This window comes from Biomphalaria glabrata, chromosome 9 (genome assembly GCF_947242115.1).
Source record: "Biomphalaria glabrata chromosome 9, xgBioGlab47.1, whole genome shotgun sequence".
Lineage (NCBI taxonomy): Eukaryota > Metazoa > Mollusca > Gastropoda > Planorbidae > Biomphalaria > Biomphalaria glabrata.
In genome coordinates this window covers 17,921,722-17,943,936 of record NC_074719.1, presented here as the reverse complement: position 1 = coordinate 17,943,936, position 22,215 = coordinate 17,921,722, and the positions used below count along the sequence as shown (strand labels likewise).

Here is a 22,215-nt window from a genome sequence, read left to right as displayed (position 1 = left end):
ATCTGTCTATTGTCTGGACCAGTTGGGAAAGGGGACAGATATCTGTCCATTGTCTGGACCAGTTGGGAAAGGGGACAGATATCTGTCCATTGTCTGGACCAGTTGGGAAAGGGACAGATATCTGTCCATTGTCTGGACCAGTTGGGAATTGGGACAGATATCTGTCCATTGTCTGGACCAGTTGGGAAAGGGGGGACAGATATATGTCCAGTGTCTGGACCAGTTGGGAAAGGGGACAGATATCTGTCCATTGTCTGGACCAGTTGGGAATTGGGACAGATATCTGTCCATTGTCTGGACCTGTTGGGAAAGGGGGGGACAGATATCTGTCCATTGTCTGGACCAGTTGGGAAAGGGGGGGGACAGATATCTGTCCATTGTCTGGACCAGTTGGGAAAGGGGGGGACAGATATCTGTCCATTGTCTGGACCAGTTGGGAAAGGGGGGGACAGATATCTGTCCATTGTCTGGACCAGTTGGGAAAGGGACAGATATCTGTCCATTGTCTGGACCAGTTGGGAAAGGGGGGACAGATATCTGTCCATTGTCTGGACCAGTTGGGAAAGGGGACAGATATCTGTCCATTGTCTGGACCAGTTGGGAAAGGGGACAGATATCTGTCCATTGTCTGGACCAGTTGGGAAAGGGGACAGATATCTGTCCATTGTCTGGACCAGTTGGGAAAGGGGGGACAGATATCTGTCCATTGTCTGAACCAGTTGGGAAAGGGGGGGGACAGATATCTGGGTGAAGGTTACCGTGATCTCTTTTTAAATAAATTGTATAGATTAAAAAAAAAAGTTGTACGACTTCAATTCGAACTCAAAGGTTCAAGCCCCTCCCCCCCCCAATCAAGTCAATAAAATAAAAAATGTGCCGGCGCAGTGCTTATGAAAATAAGTTTAATAATAATGATAACTATCTTTATTATCCGTAAGGAAATTTGTCTTAAATGTGTGCATTACACTAAACAAAACATTATACCTAAAGAAAACTAAAATGTACATTCACACCAGACTCACTCATAATTTACATGTGAAAAGTTTATATCAGATTGTTTCTATTTAATGATTTGATTGCCAGGGAAACCAGAGTTTTTTGCGTCTGTTTGACTTTGCTATGGGTGTGTTGTGTCTTGTAATAGGTGTGTATTGTTAGTTTTAATTCTTTAAGCCACGACCTACTTCTCTACACAAAGTACAAAGGAGACTAATTCAATTTATGCCACCACTTTGTCAAGTACAAGTTCTTTCCCTTTTCCGTTTGGTATAATTCCGTTTGGTATAGAACAAGGGAAAGAATTTGTACTGGATAAAGTGGTGGCAAATAATTAATTAATTAATTAATAATTACCAATAGTCAAATCGTTAAAATTCTTAAATTGATTCTTGTGTTATCAGGTAAAGAAATAATTGTGCAAAATTTCAGCTTCATCCGAGATTGGGTGTGGGAGAAATAACTTGGACACATTTTACCAGACAGACAGAGTAAGTGGATAGTAAAAATAACATTAACACCCGCCACCATCCCCAGCCATCCTTTCGATAGCTTTAGGTTAGGATATAATAATCAATTCTTAAGGAATTTTCTAAAATATAAAAAAAAACTGTAATATAGGACTGATCTTAACTTTGTATAAGAACTATGGTGTACAGGTCTTCAACAAAATAGAATAGTATATTGCTAAGGACTATTTGATATTTCTATCTCTGTCGTAGGAGATCAAACACACAAAAAGACCTATAAATATAAATATGACAAGTGTTATCGGGTCACAATAGAAATATGACAAGAGCTATCGTGTATAAAGAACAAATGGTACATAAATGACGAAAGAGAGATAACATACGGGTGCACATGGTATGATTTTAGAAACAAATGGTATAAATTAGAAACTAGGCTATTCTGCATACGTTAAACATGAATATATGAATGAATTAGGCTGCTGTTTATACAATACGCTTAACAAGATTATATGAATGTGCTCCTATGGCATACGCTAAACAAGATTATATAAATGAACTAGGCTCCTATGGCATATGCTAAACAAGATTATATGAATGAACTAGGCTCCTATGGCATACGCTAAACAAGATTATATGAATGAACTAGGCTCCTATGGCATAAGCTTAACAAGATTATATGAATGGACTAGGCTCCTATGGCATACGCTAAACAAGATTATATGAATGAACTAGGCTCCTATGGCATACGCTAAACAAGATTATATGAATGAACTAGGCTCCTATGGCATACGCTAAACAAGATTATATGAATGGATTAGGCTCCTATGGCATACGCTAAACAAGATTATATGAATGGATTAGGCTCCTATGGCATACGCTAAACAAGATTATATGAATGGATTAGGCTCCTATGGCATACGCTAAACAAGATTATATGAATGGATTAGGCTCCTATGGCATACGCTAAACAAGATTATATGAATGGATTAGGCTCCTATGGCATACGCTAAACAAGATTATATGCCTTTACAAGAAATATGAAGTGCGTGAATACGTGAGTAAAATGTACTACCCTCCAGTACAGACCACCTTGTTTCTTAAATCGTTTGTATTTCTTCCTCCAGGACATAGCCAAACTATTCTTGGAGCCCTTCAATGGGAAAAAGACTATGGATCAATTCATGGCTTATTTCGTTCAATTCATAGTTTACTTCGTTCAACCCATAGGGTACTTTGTTCATTTCATAAGGTATTTTGTTCATTTCATAGGGTACTTCTTGTGGCTCTAGAGACCTATTCCTGAGAAACCATTGCACGACTTTAAGATGTAAAAGATCTAGAACTTATAGTGAAGTGTAACTCTTTCAAGGATACCACGAGACAGTTTCCATAGAATATGAAGTAGAACTTTAATGACCTGATAACCAAACTCAACAATGTGTACTCCCTCTGGTCAGCTCCTTAGCTTTGCTCAGTATCTCTCTATCTATATGAGTTCTAAGGACTCGTCCAATGCAAAACGGTACTAAAAAACAAAAGATCGTCAGTAAACCTTACTATTAGATTTGTTAGCGTGAGACTGTCAGGAAAGTGTCAAGAGAAACAAACCAAATGACAATGTAGGAGTTCAATATAAAACAAAAAAGATCATTACAAGGAGGATGAAGGGGGTCAAAGTTTAAATTTGACTTTTACTTACCTGTAAATCTTTTCGCTTAGCATTAAGATTTAGTCTGAATTCCAGAAACTTAAATACTAGATTCAAATCTACTGTGCATCCAAATTATTTTTTGTAATTTAGATTTTGGTTTATGTTCCCCTTATATGAATCATACATTTATTTTTATTTTTTTAAGTCTGAAAGAATAAACAATAACTTAGTTCCACATTTCTGAATAAAAAAAAATATTTGTAACAACGCTCATTGCTGTAATAAGAAATCAGAGAGAAATGAATGCACAGCACAAAGAGATTTTCAATTAAGCCAGGCGGTGGTTTGTCGTGTGTGTGGTGAGCGCGGCGTGGGAAGGGTGCTTCATTGCTGGCTAACACTGGCGCTCTGACTAATGCTGGGTTAACTTAGCCCAGGAGATTGGTTCTGCATTCAAAAAAGTTTTTTATAGCACAGACATCCCTCTCTTCCCCCTCCTCTCTCTATCTCTCTTCTTTCTCTCTTCTCTCTCGTTCTCAATCTCGCTTCTTTCTCCATTTCCCTCCCTCTCACTCTCTTCTTTCTCTCCCTCTCTTTCCTTTCCCTCCCTCTCTCCCCTCTTCTCTCTCTTCCTCCACACTCTTCTTTTTTTACTCCTCTCTTTCTCTCTCCCATCTGTCTCTTCTCTCTTTCTAATACATAGACTAAACACAAAAGCTTATCTTTTCGCACTTGCATCAACCTCTTTCTCCCTCTCACTGCTTCCCTCTCTGCTCCTCACTACTTTTTCTCTCCCTTCTCTCCCAATCGTTCTGTCTATCCAATCAACGCCTTGATGTCAGTCATTAAAACAAAACGAGCAATGAATCCCTAACACTTAGTGCTACAAATTCCAGAATGTGTTCCACAGTGATGTAGTCATTACTCAAAATGTCAACCAATTGAACAACTTTTAGAGATATAAGGGAAAATAAAACATATTTTAAATTAACAAAACATCGAGGATTTCAGACAATGAAGATGTTCACAATCAACTCAACAATCTTAAGGGCTATTAATTGAGCTTCACTGTCGCCAACTAAAATATAAAAAAACAAGATTACAAAAGACAGTTTTGTGTGGAAACACAAACTCAAAATCGGCCCCCGAAGTGGTCCACCCAGGCAGTCTTTAATATTTTCAGAAAGAACATCCGAATGAAATTATATCAAAGACAAATGAGAGATAAGAATGCAGAAAGTAGATTTTGTGTAGTGCCCCAACGGTCCAGCAGATCAAAGGTTTAGGTGAAAGTGAATGTAAAGTCATATGTGAACCTGGCATAACTAGTTCCACTTTCAGACCTTGTGGTCTATAGGGCAGATGATGTAAAGTTCATCTGTTTTTGTGGCCTACGGTTAACGAGGGTGTCATGTAGCCAGCACAACGACCAACCGCCTTTACTTTTCCCCAACTAATGTCAGGTAGCCATTAGAGCTGAGTGGACTCAGAGGCACCAAGCGAAACTAACCTCTAGACCATCGGAATGTCCAGAGGTTAGTTTCGCTTGGTGCGTTATCGCTAGTCGGTGGTGTCGAATCCAGTGTCACAGGTTCGAGACTCGGTCGGCGCATGCCCTTATTTTCGTAGCATTTTAATTCACTACTTTCTCTCTTAAAAACTTGGTCCCTGGTGCTGTTATTCATTTATGTTTAATATATGTATGTATCATTTGTTTCAGCACCTAGCTTCAACTCTATGCTTAGGAAACAAGACAGAATCAACTTTTACTACAGGAAACATGACAGATTCAACTTTTCATACAGGAAACAAGGTCAACTTTTAATACAGGAAACAAGACAGAGCCAACTTTTAATACAGGAAACAAGACAGAATTAACTTTTAATACAGGAAACAAGGTCAACTTTTAATACAGGAAACAAGACAGAGTCAACTTTTAATAAGGAAATAAGATCAACTTTTGAACAGGAAACAAGACAGAGTCAAATTATAATACCAAAGGACAAAAGACAATCATTTTGTCAACTCAATCATGGAAGTTCGGTGGCTGAGTGGTTAAGGTCTGAAATGCAAAACTTTTTTTTGAACAATTAAATCATCATCATCCAACTCCATACAAATGAGGGCCTGGGAGGTTCATATCTTCTTTTGCAAAAGCCTCGGACAAACAAGCAAAAACCTGTTACGCATAATGCACAAGTCGAGACATACATGGGAACAGACACGTCATCTCAAAACTGAATGTTTGGCAAGTCTTAAGTAAAGTTCCCTTTCAAACCTTGCGATCTGTAGGGCAGATGATGTTAAGGTCATCTGTTTCTTATGGTGTCATGTGGCCAGCACAACGACCAAAGGCCTTTACTTTACCCAACTTAAGTCAGGTACCCATTGGAGTAGGGTGGTCTCAGGGGCGTCCTAAAAATACCGAAAGTCAAAATCCCAGTCTTCACCGAGATTCGAACCCAGGATCCCAGGTTTGGAGGCCAAGAGCTTAACCACTTAGCCACCGCTCTTCCTTGGCAAGTCTAGGACAACCAAAAAGAATAAGAGCCAACAGAATGGAAGCCGAACCGATCAAAAGATTCAAGAGATCAATACGTGAAGCAGGACATTTTTATATTGAATCTTTGATTGTCACATAATCCCATTGCTTATAAGAATAATAAGATACAACCCAAAGGAAGAAACTACAAGTTACTGGGATGTGTGACAGGGATGTGTGACAGGGATGTGTGACAGGGATGTATATTTTCTTGTCATAGTTCACTTCATTCGAAGCTGGGTCATAAGTATATTTCACGGTAGACTTGGCAGCACAAAGGCTCCTCTCTTACAGTTGGCATATGGAATGTATTATTTTTTAGTGGTTTAACACCTTTAGTCTAAGAGTCTCCGATTTCAACCCTGTTGGGATAATTTTCTAATAATTGCTTTTGTTAAGCGCAGCGGTTCTCAGACTTTTCAGTTCCGCAACCCTTTTCACGCATTTGCCCACTTTGCGGCGACCCCCAATCTGACTACAAAATTATCTGTATTTTCCTAAGGTTGTTCAATCGTAATCCTACTTGAAATATCTGATATGAAGTGCCAAAGCTGTATGTTCCATCGCGAAACTCGTGTATATTTCTTCTTATAGCTAAATGACAAAGAAATGAGATTTGTATCTTTATGACTTGAATTTATTTACTACTAGACATATGTTACCCGCGACCCGCGGGTCTTTATTTGCGCATTACTTTCGAGTGTTTTGTAAACAATTAAACGAAATAATAATGTAATAAGTAAAGCGAATGTGTCAATGTAAAAATAGTGTGAATGAAGCTATCAAATCAAAATAGCTAATAGGCTTAAATCCATTTTTGTTTCAAATTAAAACATTTGCTTGTAGGCCTACATATATTTGATTAAAATTTGAGATGAATAGACTAAATTTTGTATGTTCATGTGTATAAAGTATAAAGTAGATCTTGAGGTAGACATAGATTTAAATCTACACTAATCTAGAGTTAAAAATTGGCTTTATAGAGTTCATTCTGTGCTGCGCACGCATGAACTTTTTTTCATGAATGAATATAGGCCTATCTCAACACGGCTACGCAGCTTTAGCGAACAGCGAACGAATGCATTCAAAATGCTTTAGAAAAGCAAATTTGAATGTTAATTTGATTAAAATATGAAATGAATGGACAATAATTAGTATGTTTATGTGTTAAAGCATAAAACTATCTTTGCGAAAAGAAGTTTTATCATCTTAGAGTTCAATAAGAGTTTTAGACCTAGGCCTAGGAATAGACTGAGTAGATGTGTTAATGTGTAACCATTTGGTAATGTCTAATGAACGAATGTTCGCCAGGAAATCTGTAGTCACAGATATCAGGAACTAATTTATGTAAAAAATGCTTTTGAATAATCTAGTGGATTGGATTTAGATGTATGTTAAACGTAGCTTATGATCCTTTCACTTTATTTCTCTTTCGCTACGAAAATAAAATTAGTTTTGGGTTTACCCGAAGTCGATACATTCTTATCTATTAAAAACGAAAAGAACGATAGCTTTGTTAAATGAATGGGATTATAAGGTGAACAATTAAACGAAATAATTTTTAGTACGCGATTCATGAATGAATATAGATCTAGGCTTATCTCAACTCGGCTTCGCAGCTTTTGCAAACGAATGTAGCTTTAGAAAACCAAATTTGAATGTTTATTTGATCAAAATATGAAATGAATGGACTTTAATTAATATGTTTATGTGTTAAAGTATAAAACTATCCGTGCGAAGAGAAGTTTTATCATCCTAGAGTTGAATTAGAGTTTTAGATCTAGGGATGGGATTATAAAGTAAACAATTAAACGAATTAATATTTAGTACGCGATTCATTACGGTATTGTCTAATTAAAGAATGTTCGTCAGGAAATCTGTAGTCACAGATATAAGGAACTAATTAATGTAAAAAATGCTTTTGAAACACAAAATTGAAGGTTAATTTTATTATATAATGAAATCAATGGATCTTCTTTTGTCTTTTCATGTGTCAAAGTAAAAAACTATCTGCGCAAAGTGTATTTCTTAAAATTAGATCTAGGTCTAAATCCTTTCTATCTTTTCTCATGTCAACATTGTAGACATGGCCTAGATCCATAAAATACTATAGCTGTAATAGAGTCGGACAACTTTATTTTTTTTGAGGGTCTTAAGTTTGTTTTAGGGCTACAATACATACACTGCGGTCTAAGTTGGTACCCAAGGAACATTCCTGCCTAGTTTTATCAAGATTGGTCAAGCGGTTTTGATGTCTATAAGTAACATACATCCATACATACATACACCACACATTCTACTTTATAATATAGATTTAATTGTGACTTCACCATACTCATGTTTTATACATATGTGGCAATACGAAAAGCATGACGGAGCATGGTAACAGCTGGAGCAATTATATCCTCCGTTGCTATAAATTTGTCAACAAAGATTGTGAAAAAAAAATCCAAGGTCATTGCGAACATTTAGGTTGTTTCACCAGATCAGGAATTCAAAACAGTCTTTGCAAGATCCGGTTGTTGAAAATATAGTCATTTAAGATAAAGATATTAACCGGGAGGGGGGGGGTTCACATTTATCACCAACTCTGGTTTTGTTTAGTTCACATTCATCACCAACTCTGGTTTTGTTTAGTTCACATTCATCACCAACTCTGGTTTTGTTTAGTTCACATTCATCACCAACTCTGGTTTTGTTTAGTTCACATTCATCACCAACTCTGGTTTTGTTTAGTTCACATTCATCACCAACTCTGGTTTTGTTTTCTAATTAAAAACGAATATAAAAAACCAACAAGTCATTTTCAAACTTTGCCTCAAAACAAGGATCTCGTTTCAGTGTGAACTAACAAAACATGTTTGGACGCATCTCCAAACTCATTGCGGCGCTATGAAAACAATTGATTGTTTCACTATGTTGAAAACACTAAACTCGTTTTTTTATTACATCTGGTTATTCTTGTAGAAATTACTAATATTCGCCGAGATCTGACTGAGGACTAAGTTCTGATGACTTTTGGTGACGCATTTTGTACCGAAAGTTGAGATTCAGACCAACATCTAAGTCTACTAGGAGCAGCATCTTTGCAGACATTACAAAAATATTTCCAAGAGATTTGATGCTTTTCCAGCCTTACATTACCATTAAACTATTAGGTGTCCTTGTTGGCAAAGCTCGGATGTTTGATATTATAGATTCTGATAAAAGAATTCCGTTACAAATGAGGCATTGTGGTTTCTTAATTCCATTAACTTTTGAAGTCAAACCAAAGTGTAAAAAAAAAATATTATATTTTCTTTTCTTAACGTTATTTTAACCAAGATCCATTTTCAAGGGTCGTTCCGTAATGAAACTATTACATTTAGTAACATGAATGCCTAGTACTAATTATGATCGGATGTGTTTGTTAACTACGTGCGTAAATCTTCAGAAATAAAATCGATTCTGCTATGGTATAACGTTCGCCAAGCCGTTTGACGGACAGTCATTTAAACTATTACAAATTTTTAGGCTGCGACAATTAAAATGTTTGAAAAGATTCTGATTCAGTTCTTTGCAGCATCTATCATCGAATGACACTTATACTTATTATAGTACAAATAGTAACTACCCATAAAAAATTGTGTACAGTGTCAAGTTTTTTTGTTTTGTTTTTTTACAAAAAATCTATTTTTCCGATGGTCTTAGGCGACCCCTGGGAAAGATTCATTTGACCTCCCAAGGAATTCGCGAACCACAGGTTGAGAGCCCGCTGGTCTAACGCATGCGTCATGTTGAAGACTATGTTCGTCTAGTTCTAGTCTCGTGTGTAGGCAAGACTGCGTGACAAAATGTTAAGTGCTCAATAAAATGTGTACCCTAGTTGGGATTTTAATTACACGGCATTCTTGATTATGTTAGAGGACAGAGAGGTCAATAGAAAATATTCGATTACACGCGAACTAGGTTATTTTATTGAGCATCTAAGATTTCTTAGGCGACCCCTGGGAAATAGTCATTCGACCCCCCCCCCCAAAGGAATTCGCGAATTACAGGTTGAGACAGGGCCGGTCTTATGCCACTGCAACCTATGCGGTCGCAGTGGGACCCGCGGTTTCATAGGCCCCGCGCTAAGTTTAGGTGTAATTAGTAAATTTCAAAGTATACGAACAATTCCTGGAAATCTCCTGAATTTATTAAAATCTCTTGAAAAAATAGACAAAATTGTCATTTGTGGGTGTCATTCATTGCGAAAAACGCCAATCCTACGCGCGATAAAAAAGGCATTGTCAGCTTTCATGTAATAAAATGTAAAAATCGGGCGAATTTTCACCTTAATCGGAAGTTCCAATACTTTATTTACTTTTCTAGTCACTGGCATATAAATGTGCCATAGGTTGCAAGATTCGTAAAGTAAAGTTAATTTGATCGCAATTTTGTACTTATTAAAGAATGAATAGAATTCAAAGTCGAATTTGTTTTCTAATGTCAAATCTTAATATTCATTTATTATCCTTATTCCCACCCAGACTAGGCCCCGCGAAATCAGTTTCGCATAGGGCCCCGCAATTGTTAGGACCGGCCCTACCGTGGAGAGCACGCTGGTCTAGCTCATGCGTCATGTTGAAGACTATGTTCGTACTAGTTCTAGTCTCGTGTGGGTTGCATGACAAAATTGTAGGTGCTCCATAAAATTTACTCTTGTCGGGATTATAATGTCACGGCATTCTCGTTTGATAACCTACTTCACGTGTAATCGAATATTTTCTATTGACCTTTCTGTCCTTTAACATAATCCTAAAATGTCAGTAAAATGCCAAACACTACAGCAGAAACTAATGAGAACTTTAGACACAATGTAGGCTGAGTCATTTATAAATAAATAAATGTTGATTTCATATGTGAAAAAAAAAAGAAAAGAAATTAAACTTCAGTGTTTATTATTTAACAAGTAGGCTACTTTGGGTTATTTTGTTTGTATACATTTTATGTTATCATTCAGTGTCATGCAAGAGCAGGGTTGGAACCCGTGCGAATCGAGGCGTCAGTCGATATCGCATTCAACACAACCACTCTGTTGATTATTTGTTGTTAAGCGTTAAAATTTAGACAATTAAAAGATTGTATAAAACTTTATGTTAAAAATCTAAAATTAAAAAAAAACTACATTTTATTAGTAGCACTCTCATGATATCACTAGTACTCAAATTGTGATCAGCAACACTAAAATGTCATCAGTAACACTTAACATGTCATCAATAGCACCCAACATGTCATCGTTAGCACTCAATGGTTAATTTGTAGCTCTCAATATGTCACAGTAGCTCTCAATATGTCACAGTAGCTCTCAATATGTCACAGTAGCGCTCAATATGTTACAGTAGCGCTCAATATGTCATCAGTAGCTCTTAATATGTCATCAATATTTTTCAATACCTCATCAGTATTTTCCAATATATCATCAGTAGTTCTCAATGTTGTCACCAGTAGCACTTTATATATGATCAGAGGCAGTCATTAAGTCACCAGGACTCAATTGTGATTAATCATTCTATATATGACAAATATGCCATCAGTAGCACTCTGCTTGACATAACCTGCTATACTTGTAGAGTTTTGTAAAGACTCAACATGGACTGATATCACATCTGATGTTACACTAACAAATAATTGATATTGAAAAACTACTTACCAAACTAAATATAAATCCCGATATTTTAGAAATCACAAAATCTGTTATTTCCTAGCAGTAAATTCTATCCTTCAGATTGAACAACTAAAAAATGTGTTTTGTAGCAGTCTGAACACGCTCGACGACGTGGAATGGAAAAACAATGAAATATTCAGTCGGCACTTCAAAGTTACATTTGTCAATATTATCTCCTCATAATTATTAGCCTTAATGTGAAGTCTCACGGCGATGTTACTTTAGATAACGATATCTGTCCTTCAGGTCAGTGAGTCTCAGGTTATTCAGAAAGGATTCAGTTTACATCCACTGTTAGGGGTTCATCGTCCGTCGCCTGCTTCATGATAGAAATGTAATCAAGACACTGCATGGGAATGTTCAGCTCGTACAAATCTTGTAGCAGAGACGTCACTGGAAGAATAAATACAAGATACAAGGGGTTAAGCAGAATAGTGGTAAGAATTCAAGGAAATTATTAAATCAAGAAATGGCGGGCAATGGTAGCAGGGACAAAGGTAGACAGAAAACAAACCTACCAGAACAAAGTCTCACACTTATCACAATGTGTCTTTCAAAAGAGCTCCGTATTTTCCATGTTTTATTTTCAAAAGTTTTTTTTTTTTAGTTAACAGTTGAAGATTTATATTAGGCTTAGATTTACATTAGATATATATCGCACCCACATTGCTCCATGTCGCTTTCTCATCATTTTCTGTCTTTAAGCTTTATAAAAAAAAATGTGTCTGTGTGTAAGCTGGATCTTAGAAATCATAATATTAACAAAGAGCAGAAGAGAGTAATCGATAAACAAAATTGATAAATCTTTTCCTTGTAGCAACTTGTATCATAGACCTAGAATCTATATAGGAAAGTGACCCGGAAATTGTGTTGTTTAATGACATTTTAAAACTACAGTCAAATCCAGTTAATCGGATGTTTTGGTCCTTATAGCGACTGGTCATTGTTGTTGACTTGTAGCACCAAACTGCTAGTTGTTTGGACGCCACCGCATGAAAAAAAAAGGTTTAAATTGTTTCTTTTTTTTTTCTTAAGTCAAAGGGTTTTTTTTTTTTTTACTTATTCAGGCCTTTTTTTTTTTTTTACAGTAAAAAAATTTTTGTATGCTAATTATATAATATTGACAAAATGGCCGTTGCCATAACGTCGGTGCCATAACATCGCATACCTGTTTCTGACAAAATAAAGCAATGTCGTAGAAGGAATTGAAGTACCCGGATGATATACAAACTTAAGCCAGTTTCACGGAAAAGATGAAAAGAAGTGTTATGCTCAATACGGGTGTATGCTAATATATTGCTAACCATAATCTTTTAGCGCCCCGATAGAAGAATAGATGCTATTAATTTTGTGTGGTCTGTATGTCCATCCGTCAGTCCGTCCCGTTTAAATCTCGAAAACTAGAAAAGATATTAGAAATCCGATATCATATTTTAGACCTTTCAAAGTTCTGATCTAATGGCTATTTTTCTTTCTTTCTGAAAGCGAAAAATTTAATTTTTAAAATCAACTATGCAAGCAGTTTTTTTCATAAAAATACAGCATTTTTACAACTATTCACTATTAATAGTAACAAACACGGGATGCTATTTTATAAGGGAGATGACTATTTTCCATATTTTTAACATTTATGCAAACGATTTTATATTTGTTGTCAAATATTTTTTTTTTATAAATGTAATGCTTAAGTAAAGTAAATTCTGTTATACTTCTACTTTGACATGCATATAAGTGGAACATAATTTAAAGCAACAATTAATAAGTAGTTTTACATATTACCGCGTGAACTGCAAAGCGGTCAGGTGCAGATAAAACAGTTTTTTTTTTTTCTTTTTACGGAAATGTTTGTTTTTTTTTGAGGCTTTGAAAAAAAGAATGACCCTTTACAATACAATTAGTTCCATTAAATAATCATTATATGACATCAATTAGGCCAGGTTCACATCTAACTTCACCTTCACTTACACCTATCCCTTGGTCTGCTGGACCGTTGGGGCACCACACAAGATCTGATCTGTCTACCATCTTTTTCCATTCTTCTCTGTCATTGGCCTTTGATAGAATTTCATTCTGATATTCTTTCTGAAAATATTGAAACCTGTCTTTTTACCTTTCTGCGTGGACCGCTTCGGGGGCCGATTTTGAGTTTTTGTTTCCACACAAACTGTCTTTGTAACCTTGTTGTTGTTGTTTTTTAATTTAGTGCTTGCAAAGTTTAAATTATTTTTTTATTCCATTCCAAGTAATAACATTTTCGTCTGCAGTAGCAAATGACGTGAAGTTCTGATTGGCGTTTTGACAGGACAGTAAAAAAAAAAAAACACGAATAAAGGAGGGAAGAGTGCGGTGGAGTCAAGCAGCCAATCAATTAGCTAGACAGCTATATAGTCTTGGTTAGGTGCACCTGCATTCAAACGTATGCCCTGCAGGATGCGTAGACGGCATATGCTAATACATGTCAGTGCACTATGTATTATGAATAATTTTTTATTATTTCTTTTCATTGAGTTACCTTGTCTCCAAACACATTAATGTTTTTTTTTCATTATTTTTTAATACCGCCGTTGGCCCACTGGTGGATCCGGGGAGGCGGGCGGTAGGGGTAGGGGCGATCGCCCCCCCCCCCCAAATCGACCGACCCCCCCCCCCCCTTTAGGATTTACACAATTTGTATACGAATTTATTACTTATGTTAAAAATATATACTGTTGTAACTCTAGGGTAGGCACTCTAAAGGCAGGCAACACAACACAGTGTAACAGAAAATAAAGACAGGTGTTTATTCACTAGGACAAACACATAGCATCCTTCAGCTTCCTCCGAGTCTTTCTACTAATTTACCAGTCCTTTAGACAGCAACCCGAATGTGGACCAACGACAGCCTTCCCCGCTTCGCTCCAGGTCCCTTCTACAGCCTTCAGGCAGCACCAAAAGCTGGCTTCTTAGTTTCCAAACATTCAGACTCTTCACAATCCCTGATGCAATGTTCTTCTCTCTGTCCTAGTCTTTTTCTCTCCATCCTAGTGTCTTCCTGTTTACGTTCACAAGTGCGCTCGTGCGCACCTCAAGCACTGGTGCAAGGCAGGGTTACAACAGTACTAATTACTTATATTTCAACCAATTTTTAGATTATTTAGCCCCCCCCCCTCTAGTATGTTGGCCGATTTGGTGGGGTCGGGAGGGGGCGATGGTATATATCCCGCCCCCCCCCACACACTTACACTTTCGAGAGGGGGGGATGTCCAATTTATTTGTAGAAATCACAGCTTGCTAACAAAATCAATTAAATATCTATATTGACGTGACTTGTTATTGATATTTTAACCGATCTGTATATTATGTCGTTCCCTGTTTGCCGATTGGTGGGGGGGGGGGAAGAATACCTCTACTGCCCTTCCCACCTAAACCTTTGAGTGGGGGGGGCGGTCCGTTTTTATGGAGAAATCATAGTTTGTGAACAAAATTAGTTGAATTAATATATAAATTTTATATTATGTCGCTCATTTTCTGGTATTTCGGCCGATTCGGTGGGGTCGGGGGGGGGGGGGCGATTGCATGTACTGCCCTCCCCACTCTAGCTTTCTGAGTTCTGGGGGGTCGGTCCTATTTTTGTGGAGAATCATAGTTTGTGAATAAGATTAGTTCAATATCTCTATATATACGTATTGATATGAGACCCATTGTATATTATGTCGTATATTATGCCGTACCACACTCTAATCTCTAATTTTATCATTAGTAAATTTAAATGAAAAGGGTTGTACCAGGTGGGAGGGGCGATACATGCAATCGCATTTCCCCCATCGGACAAACCAATACTTTTTCTTTTTGTATTATAGTTAAGAAATTACAAAATTAAAAAAATCTGTCACTAATATAATTTATATATACTATAAATTAAATTCTTATATCGAGTCGCCCCACCACTATTCTTTAATGCCAAATGCAATCTTTAGCAGAAATTAGTAAAGGAGCGAGGATTAATCGTTTTCACTCTACCGCCATTCCTATTTCCAGACAGAATTTTTGAAATTTCACATGCATTTATCATAATTATATTAAGAAAGACTTTGCATTGAAAAAGTTAGAATTTAAACGAAATTTTTCAGTATAAGTGTCATGATTGAGATGAGTTCTAAACTTACATAACATTTTCATAGTCGCCTTTTCCCAACCTTTACCCAATCTGATATTTTTCTAGTTAAATAAATTTGGGACTATAACTCACAATTTATACTAGAGTTTTCTTGAATACTATTTATCGAATAAGTTTTTTTCGGCGGCGATCCTCAAAGCAAAAATCTAAATACGTTGGGTATCCTAAATACGTTGGGTATCCTATCTTTTCAAGGAACAAATCGGTTTTATTTGCAATGTATTATGGGCCTATAAATTCATATTAGAATATTTTTCAAGTACAACATTATTCGAAAGGTCCTTTTTTAATAGTTTGAATAATGGCTTCGCCCCGAACTCCGTTTATGAATAATGAGTTGTAGATGTCAGGAGAATGCGTTTCTGCAATGAAGAATGCAAGAAAACGCTTTTGGCGTCGGGACTTCGCCCCGAACTCTATTGATGAATAATGAGCTACACTTGTCATGAGAATACGTTTCTGCAGTGAAAAAAGCAAGAAAACGCTTTTGACGTCGGGGCTTCGCCCCGAACCCCACAAGAGAACCTTATAGCGCTGCCCCAGTTGTTTTGTTTTTCGCCGAAGGTTGAGAAAAGCTGCTTGTGTGTGTGTGTGTGTGTATGTGTGTGTTTATGCGTGTGTGCGCACGTTTATGCGTAGGGTTAGGGTTTACTGGGCGTTAGGGTTAGGGTTAGGGTTTACTGGGCGTTAGGGTTAGGGTTAGGGTTTGGAAAAAAATCGCCCCCCCCCCCCTCCAAAGTTCTGAATCCGCTAGTGCGTTGGCCAATGAATGAACACACAGGAAATATTTTTTTTTAACATATTTAAGAGCTAAAAGGAGGCGCGGTTGCTGAGCGGTAAAGCGCTTGGCTTCCGAACTGGGGTCTGAGTTCGAATCCATGTGAAGACTTGCATTTTCAATTTCAAGATCTTCGGACGTCTCTTAGTCCACCCAGCTCTAATGGGTACCTGACATTAGTTGGGGAAAAGTAAAGGCGATTGGTCGTTGTGTTGGCCACATGACACCCTCGTTAACCGTAGGCCACAGAAACAGATGACCTTTACATCATCTGCCCTATGGACCACAAGGTCTGAAAGGGGAACTTGTTTTTAAGAGCTATAAACCAATTACAATTCAAGCCTTAGATTTCAATTAAAAGCAAATATACCAAAAAATGACTTAAAATTAGGCGACAGTATTTTTAAAGTGATACTGGCGAAGTATCACTCTTACACTTAATGTCACCGAAAGCGGTATATAAGTATATAAGTTTGTTACGGCTGTTATACTCTTATCTTTTATTTCCGAAATACAAATTTGAAGCTTAGTACTTTGACAATGAATGTTTTTATCATCTTGTTTACTCATACAATAAGAAAACATGTTTAGATTTTTTTTTAAAATATATATTATGTGGAAGTAAGAATCCAGCCAATAGTTAGTTCCCTTTCCTTCTAGGCTTTACAATTGGAACTCGGTGCACGCCCAATGAGAGATAAGAGGTAATCTACGTAAAACATGTCAAATATGCGACCCCGTGGGGCAAGTGCAGCCCTTTATCGTGCATCAGACGACCAAGAGTTACTGTACTTGGGTCAACGTTCAGATACAGTTTTTCTTTTTTTTTTTTTTACAAAGCCTACATCAACTCTGTCTGTCTGTCTGTCTGGTAAAAAGTTTGTACATGTTATTTCTCCAACACTAATTCTCAGATCAAGTTGAAACTTTTGCACAATTATTCCTTGGCATAGACAAGACAGGAATCAATTATCAAAATTAGCCAATTAATCAGTGGTAGTTAATTATATTGTTTGATAACGACATTTGAATTTAATCCATCAGTATTTAGTGATACGGCTAAATATTTAGGGTTCACCCCTTTAGATAATTGAACACGTTATTTCCGCCAAGCCCATTCTCGGATCAAGTTGAAACTTTAAACAATTATTTATCGTACCAAACAAAAACAAAAAATTAATCAATTTAGTCAATACATTTTTGGAAATTCATTATTTTGCTTGATATTACTTACGGAAAATAACTTCTACATTACTGGGAGATATAGTTGTAAGTGCAGAGTTCGTTCTTTTAGATAAGCTTTGTTTTTTTTTTTGTTTTTTTTTAAGGATCTCTATATTGTAATGAAACAACAAATACTAGTCTACCAATACCATTCGACAAAATTAGACTACAGTAAACAGTGAATGAAACCAGCACGTCTGGCATAACACTGATGCAGTCTATACACACACACACACAAACTGGACATGAAACATACACACTGGGCATGACCTTCTGACACGCTGGACGCACGCAGAAAATCAACTCAGTTACACTACAGAGTGTGGACAAGAAGTAAATGAAAGATCACTTTTTATTTATAAAAGTAGGACTGAAGAAGACCTAACTCCAAATTAATTATCACCGATAATATGGACGCACGCCTATTACATTAGAAATAAGTTGATTTGCAAAAGTAAATATGCAAAATGTTGTGAACTATCTTAAAGCTTATAAACCTTCAGAGCCAACACAATTTTAAATCTACATTTAGCCATGTATAGCGACAGTGTTAGGTTCACAGTACACTGATACATTGCTAATCTATGTCTAAATAATCATTACAAGCAACAGTGATGGGGGGTTTGCTTCGAATAAAATCATCTATCTAATTAGGAAACATGTACTAGACCGTGATATCAACCAGCATCTTAATTTACTCTGACCAGATTTTATTTTTTGACCAGATCCATTGCGCCCTTAGGTAGGGCATTAAGTCTGTCGTGCCATTTCGTAACAGGTGGTCACTTCTTAGCATCATCATGGATAAACTGGTGCCCAGTGGTTAGCGCTTCGGACTCAAACCTTGCCTTCTGTGCTTTCCTGTCGTCCTGTCCAGAGTTTCGGCCTAGCACGTAATTTATCTTTATTTCTGATATCTGTATTGATTCCGTATTGATATTTTAAAAGATGACATACTCGCCAAAATAGAAGCATGAGTCTTGAAGAAAACAACTTTCTATCCAGAAGAGATAAAGCGTCATAGGCTCATGAGCCGTGTCTCTGTGTGAATAAATGATCACATCGTTGATGGAGAACTCCTGCAGGGAGACAGTGAAGAGTCAATCTCTCATCCTGGCCACTGGGTAAAAGCCTTCCCAGGGTCAAAGGACCATAAAAGGGAAATTTTTCTCGACCCTTTAAGTAGTAGATGTATAAGCCAACAATGCACCAGCCCTCACCCAAACTTAAGGGGAAATGATGCATGTTACAAGCTATACAGACAAGATCCGGAATAATTTTTCGCCACAAAACCGGACAGAAATGAGACAACAATATGTTCCGAAAGCTGAAACTTGGAACTAGTGAAATATTTCCTTTTGAAGTGTCTCCTGAGAATGCTGAAAACGTGTTTCAATGCTAATTACGTGATCATGAAACCCAAACAAGATACTGGCACCTGATAATCTCATTAGAAGACGAACTGTAAGGAGAGCTACCTAATTTTGGAAATCACTGCGCAGTACATTAAAGATATAACATTTGGTTTTCTGAACCCTTCCGTCATTCTGACGAGAACGTTGAAAGTGTATGTTTACATTCTAAAGTACTTCAGACGTGTAATTATCTTATCTTGTAAATTACAGACGTTTCTTTAAATGTGTGTAATTTCCCATCACTTAAATTGCCACCTACGCAGATACATATGTTTATCTTGTCGTGCATGTTAATTAGAGTCGTAAACTTTATGAATAATTTAGTCAAAGATAAAAATAAAATACAACAAACAGGACAAGAGCTTTAAATATTTTCCCACTGTTTACCGTCGTCTGCTTCACTTTTAATACAAGCGATGAAAATAACGTAAAATCCATTAATTCTATACAAGATAACAATAAAACGAAAGGAGATTTCTGTATGAGCATAAACTCGTAGGCGGCCCTTGAAGGTTGGTCATACTCATACATTACGTTATTTGTTACCCACAAACTAACACCCAAACCGAATGCGTTGTCAATATAATTTTGGGTAGAGAGCCCTTACAGCTTTTGAATAGCTTAAAGACTGGCTTTGCAATCCAATTTGCAAAAATGGTTTTTAACTATATGAATACAAATCAATACTTAATTTTTAAAACCAATTGACACAGTAAAATCGGATGTACGTTGCTGTGAGTTACAGACGAACAGTTCCTAAGGCAAATTTAGAGATAATTATCTAATTCTTTGAATGGATGTTTGTAAGATAAATGCCATTTATTTGTTTTTATTATACATGTATTTGCATTAATTAACTGTTTATATTTTAATAACGTGTACAAATATTAGGGAAACAAAGTTGTTGTTTTTTTTTACAAATTACAAGCAAGATGAAGTGGATATTGATTTTTTTTTAGAAATGACTGCATGAAGCTTCCTTTTTAATATTTTTTTTTTAAATTAAAGCCAAAAGTTTCTAGAACCTAGATCTACGGTATCTCGAACAGAAGGCAATGGTAAAAAGCGCGTTTAGTCTCAGAGAGCGGACAAACAACATAACAACATTAGATGCTTTTCTCTACCTGGAACATTATTTCAAACTTACAAGTGAATTAAATGTTAGTTTCATATTTTGGGGCAATATAAATACGATCTTTATGCCAATAGTGGTCAATGATAAGTCTACAAAGACACATAGACCACTTACTTTGAGTTCTACAACCTCGGTTCCTACATCTCTCTCTCCATGTGCAATAAGATTTAATCATATGCTACACGACACAAGTCTTACCTGTATCTAGTCACAAACATGTACCCAGATTTCATCTAAAACCTTTACGGAGTATTTCCTAGTAGCACAAATCTTTTCCTTGAAAAATATAGTTTTTATCCTCTTCCTGTCAATTTCAATGACTAGCCAACTAGACCGTGTCCGTCAGACCAAGTGTGACCTGGTTTCGATAGTGTGACAATAAGGGGGGGGGGCCTATCGGAATAACACATCGCTAGTGAATTTAGCATCGAGCCTCTTGTCTCCCTTATTTCCCACACACGCTTAACTTTCTTATATGCACACACACACACGCACGCCGTGGAGACGTCTTTTGTTAAATCTCCGCTGAACAATGCAGGGAGGGGGGTGGGGGCCCGCACTCCTGCCCACTTTTGCATCCTTTCGATTGTTACAATTACGTTCTTTCAACCAATGAAATTGTTTTTTTACTAGGCACAGCCTGGGCAATGTTGTCTTCTTGCAGAGTGGTTATACGCCATCTGGTGTGTGCAACCAAACTTAGCAGAGGCAACTGAAAACATGGCTGCCCTGCACGGACCAAAAGTTTTGGAACTCACTCCCCTTTCATCTCGGACAGACAACATATTTCATTACATTCAACATCAACAAAATCTGTTCAAAACCTTGTGTAGATTTAGTTTGTCCTTTGACTCTCGTGTTTATGTTTGTAATCTTAGCACAGCATCTTGAACATACATTATGTTAACAGCGCTTTAGAAATTGAATTCTGAGTAGTAGTCGTATTATTATAGTAACCGAGACACTGGGCCTAAAAGTCTTTGTACAAATCTTCTATCTACTCACTCTGTCTGTCTGTAGTGTAAAACGTTTGAACACGTTGTTTCTACCACACCCAATCTCGGATCACGTTGAGAATTTACACAATTATTTATTGTACGTAACTAAACAGGAATCAATAAAAAACAACAACTAAGCAATTAGTCAATTAATTACTGGTAATCAATTATTTTGTTTGATAACAATAAGGGAGATTAATCCTTCAGTACTAAGCGTATGACTAAATATGTCAAGTTTTGTCTACTTTGATAATTGTTCACGTTATGTATCCCACACCCATACCCAATTATTTATTGTATCTAACAAAAAATGAATAAGTTAAAAAATTAACTAATTAGTCAATTAATTATTGGTAATTAATTATTTTGTTTGACATCGAAAAAAGGGAAATAAAGTATACATTATAGAAAGACATAGTTGTAAATGTAGAGCTTTTCCCCTTAAATAAGCTTTTTTTAAAAGTATTTTTTAATATTTTGCTTGTTGTTTGTTTCAAAGTAATCAGTTAAGAACTAGGTCTATCCAGAGGCGGCCCATCGTGGCCCTGATATGACGATCTCCTTGTGCCCGTGCACTGCTAAGGCAAGATATTTTCCGTTCACAGAGTACAGCATTTTGTTTATAAAATGTGAAATATCAATGTAACATCTGCATTACCTGTTAAGGAAACGCCATTCAATGCCACCATATGTTCAAAGCCACTGGAGTTAGAGGATTTTCAAAGGTCGCAGACACAAAACACAACCTGAAGCAAATGACGTCATTGTTAGTTTTTTTTTGGTCATTCCATTTGTTTCTTGATAACTGGTGGGAATGTGAAGAGGAAGGGGCAAGCAACTCTAAAGCAGTGCTGACCAATTGTTTTTTTAAGCCTATATTCATTTCATAATTTATTGTCGCGGGCCGCTTCATCGACGAAAATCGTGCAGTCCAATGGAACCGTTGCATATGTGGCTTCAATGTTCCATGTGAGCAGAAGTCTATAGGGTCCGGATAGGGCCCGCTGGCCGTAGGTTAACTATCACTGGTTTCTACGGCATTAAATTCATGTCAATGTGTTAAATCAAACTAAAGATCGTATGGTAAAAAAAAAAATTAAAAAAAAGCTTATCTAAGAGAAAGAGCTCAACACTTACAACTAAATCTCTCAATAATGTAGA

General features: G+C 36.7%; 1 protein-coding gene across 3 annotated transcripts in view; it reads right to left on the bottom strand.

Moving 5' to 3' along the window:
• The window catches only part of LOC106060356 (uncharacterized), a 117,274-nt gene that overhangs the window by 57,261 nt on the left and 37,798 nt on the right, over nucleotides 1-22,215 (bottom strand). The window contains exons 2-3 of one of the 3 annotated variants that reach the window (XM_056040224.1): nucleotides 21,713-21,800; nucleotides 11,334-11,741 (exon numbers count right to left, since the gene is read on the bottom strand). The gene's annotated coding sequence lies outside the window, so the exon portion shown is untranslated. Of the gene's footprint in view, nucleotides 1-3,165; nucleotides 3,287-11,333; nucleotides 11,742-21,712; nucleotides 21,801-22,215 lie in introns of those variants that run through there. The other 2 variants (XM_056040222.1, XM_056040225.1) reach the window with 2 other exon arrangements.